This window comes from Acanthaster planci, unplaced genomic scaffold (genome assembly GCF_054643075.1).
Source record: "Acanthaster planci isolate LZ-2023a unplaced genomic scaffold, COTS_SCS Contig23, whole genome shotgun sequence".
Lineage (NCBI taxonomy): Eukaryota > Metazoa > Echinodermata > Asteroidea > Valvatida > Acanthasteridae > Acanthaster > Acanthaster planci.
The window spans coordinates 135,281-139,042 of record NW_028257647.1 but is presented as its reverse complement, the minus strand read 5'-3'; the positions used below and the strand labels follow the sequence as shown (position 1 = coordinate 139,042).

The 3,762-nt window shown below is 41.4% G+C and overlaps 1 pseudogene; it reads left to right on the top strand.

The window, feature by feature from the left end:
* Positions 1 to 3,002: 3,002 nt before the first annotated feature.
* On the top strand, positions 3,003 to 3,762 carry LOC147795462 (uncharacterized; annotated as a pseudogene).

Sequence of the window (3,762 nt, the reverse complement as noted above, 5' to 3'; positions counted from 1 at the left end):
GACATTATCAAATCTGTAGATGTTTTGATCCTGCTATTTCTGATCATTCACTGATAATGTGTTCTTTCCTTTAGAAATCAGTAAGCCTGTGAGACCACAGAGATCTGTGGCATTTAGGAGGCTTAAAAACATAGACTGTGAACATTTTCGTTGAGACATTCTTTGCTCAGCATTTTCAAAGTTTTTGGACGAAACTTCATTACCCGACCCCAATGTATTCGCAGCTTATTACAATTTGGAATTAAGGTTGATTCTTGACAAGCATGCTTCTGTTCAATCAAAGGTTGTTACTATACGGTCGAAAACACCATGGTTTACTGAGACCATTAGGAAGGAGAAAATTAAGCGTAAAAACCTGGAGCGTCGCTGGCGATGTACTCGACTAACTGTTGAACGGGAGATATATAAAATGCAATGTAATCATGTTGTGAAGATGATCAAGGGTGCAAAAGTGCATTATCATCAAAGCTTAATCCAGGAGAGCAAGGGTGATTGTCATCAGATTTTTTGTGTGATTGATAATTTGTTTTGCCGCAAGTCAGTTCCTACATTTCCTACTCATAAGTCCGAAGTCAAATTGGCAAATTGATTTGCAAATTTCTTTCAAGATAAGATCAGCAACTTACGACATATAAGTAGTGTGGGTTAAGGAGATTTTGATATTCAAGATCCAATTCTTCCTGAAGGATGTAAGCTTAATTTAGGCTCCACCACTTCTGCACAGATCCAGCAAATCATACGCAAGTGTCCTCCAAAAACTTGTGGTGCTGACCTGATACCAACTGCACTTTTAAAATGCTGTCTGCCTGAAATTTGCCCAATAATCACATCTCTTGTTAATTCTTCTATTAACCTTGCAGTTTTTCCAAATGATTTTAAGATGTCTACGTTACTCCCATACCAAAATCTCGGAACCTCATGTACAGGCTGATCAAGCCAAGCTGCTTAAGAATTATCATCCAGTTGCCAATGTACCATTTGTCTCCAAGGTTCTTGAGAAGGTGGTTGCGCAACAACTTACTAATCATATGACCAGGTTTATGTTACACGAAATGGGTAGGCATAAGAAGTATATATGACCAAAAGCTAGTGATGTTTGTTGGATGTGATTGGGGGATGTGAGCAGAAGATTAGCTTTCAAATTGTGATATTTGTTAGATGTGATTGGGTGATGCAAGCAGAAGATTAGTTTTCAAATTCTTCTGTCAGCAAGAACAATATGCTTTTGTGCCAAGTAGGGATAACACTTAATCAGTTGCATATGGATGATTTTGAAGGAATTAATGCTAATTCACATAAATGTGATGCTTTTGATGGGTTGTTATACCAGTAAAGGAGATTTTATTTTACTGAGTGTTTTAAACAGTCCTAAATCCTCCAATTTCAACATGATATTACATACACTCTAGGGGGTTAGGGTTTTAAGTCCAGCCATTTGGCCTCAGTTAAGGCAGGCTCATACTTCAGGCAAAGGTGAAAACGAAGCGAATCTGATGAAAGACTTCCAGCAAAATTTTGCTATTCAACTTGTGTGAATTCATGAAAGTACTTTCCTGAAAGTAAAGAATGGAGGTTTCACAAATATTTCTGAAATAGTAGGTAGATGTCTCAGAGAGCTTCGTTTGTGAATTTCAAAGTTGGTTTGATCTTGTTGATGTTTGCGACAAAATTATGAATCGGTCAAGAATTTGGTTACAGATGACCAGTATAGTGTCTCTGTAGCACCACTATGTGAGAATTTTTCTGCTTTTTTTGGAAGTATTTTGTTTCAGAAGTCATGCTGGGTGATGTCACATTTCAGGGCATGCTGTTGAGCCATTGAAGGAAATACTTTTTTGAAATGGAAACAGTTGTGGTCGAGAATTGCGTTCCAGAAAATCTTTGATGTAGTAATGAGTGGTTTTTTTGATTGACGTGTTTTAGTACAGTGTAATTGGTTTTGTTTATCACATGGTTAACTACGATATCCCCTTTTTTGTTTTTTAATGGAGGTTAGTTTTTTCCTGAACATGTTTTTAGTTAGTGTCTTAGCCCAATGTGGGTCAGTGGGTGAGTTCAAATTTGGTGGCTTCCCAATATTCTTCTCTATCTGGTGTCATAGAAGAGGTTGATTTTAGATGCCAAGTGGAAGATGGTTTAAAAGGATGTTTTTTGAGCATTGTTCAGGGAATAAATTTTAAACTATGTTTAAGACCAGCCAAGCACATAATTATTCCCATTCATAAATACCTTTTTATTCAGAGAGTCAAAAGAAGTCAACATATGATGGATTTCCAACAATTTTTTCTAAAACTTCACTTTTATTTTCCCAAACATCCCCATCTATTTTATGGTATATTCCTTTTCAATGCGCCTGGCGCATTCTGCGTGTTGCGTCACACACAGACTCATGACTAATAAGGATGGAGTAAACTGTCTCATCCAAGTTTTAGTGTGTGTTTTACACAGCAGGCATTGTCACTTCTCAGCAGGCATGATCAAATGTTAACACATGATCAAGTTGCACGTTTCTCTGCCAATTTTGGTTTCAGTCTTTTTGTTAAACACCATCTCATGTCACTGCAAGATGCCAAAGTCTGGGAAGAGAGTGGCAGCAACCGTTTGGCCTTCTGAGAGGAGGAGACCGCACGGAAGGCCTTGCTCTGCTACCGGTAAGCCTACGCAAAGCCGGGGAGATGCTTCTGAGGCAACCCCTGGTTCGGTTGGGATAGAGAAAAATATACCGGCAGCAGCCACACCATCATCTGCAATCCCTACTGGTGCTGTAGATGGATCTCAATCTCCCACCCGGAGGATCGCAAAGTGCTGCCGCTGCACTGCCTGTGACTTCGGGGCTTGGTGAGTCAGATGTTCACTGCAACCTTTTTTCCTTACCTGTTGTGGATCACCAATCCATTCCTCATTTAATTTCAAGTGGTGATCCTACTCCTAGTATTAGTTCATCTGCATTGCCTTTGACTTCCATCCCTATTTCACTTCAAGCTGTGAGTGCCGCGTCTGCAATGGCTAATGTACAAAACTACACCGCACTTACCAGTGTTTGTGACGAGCTGGGGCTGGGGGTACCTAAAAACATCCTAGAAAAAATTTGGAAGGGGAGTTTGTCGAATTTGGTTCTTTGCTACAGCCAATTCGTACTGGGTTTGGTAATACTCATTCTCACGACTGTGTATTTCTGATCAGTTTGCCTGAATCACCTACCTTGCAAATTCGCCCCCCAGCTCAGCATGTTCGCATAACGTCCACTGAGCAATGGACTTCTGCCATGTCTGCTTTCTTGGTTTTTGCATTCATTTACTTGATTTGCCATCTGGACTGCACCCAACAATTACTGAAATGTGCCGATACTGTCTGATCTGCAGCCTTCCGTCGCACGGGTTCCGGCTGGCGCGATTATGATATCCAGTTCCGTCTTCACCAAACGCGAATGCCTGCTCGTTCTTGGGCCAGCATCGATGCTGAATTGTGGTTAACGCTAGTGGGTGGTCCCTCACAAAACCTTTTTTGTACCTACCCCCTTAAGTCCTCCCAACAGCCATTCCGCGACTGTGTCATACATCCTCTCAGCAGGAACAGTGAGGCACTGCTCGTGGAATCTGTTTCGGCTTCAACCGCAGTCTATGTTTCCGGTTTGCATGTCAATTTGTCCGCAAATGTTCCATGTGCATGTCCCCTGGCCAATCAGCCAATAATTGCCGCGGTAGCTCCCTATGCCCTGGCAGTGCTGGAGGGGCAGCCAACGCATCAACTACCAACCCCTGA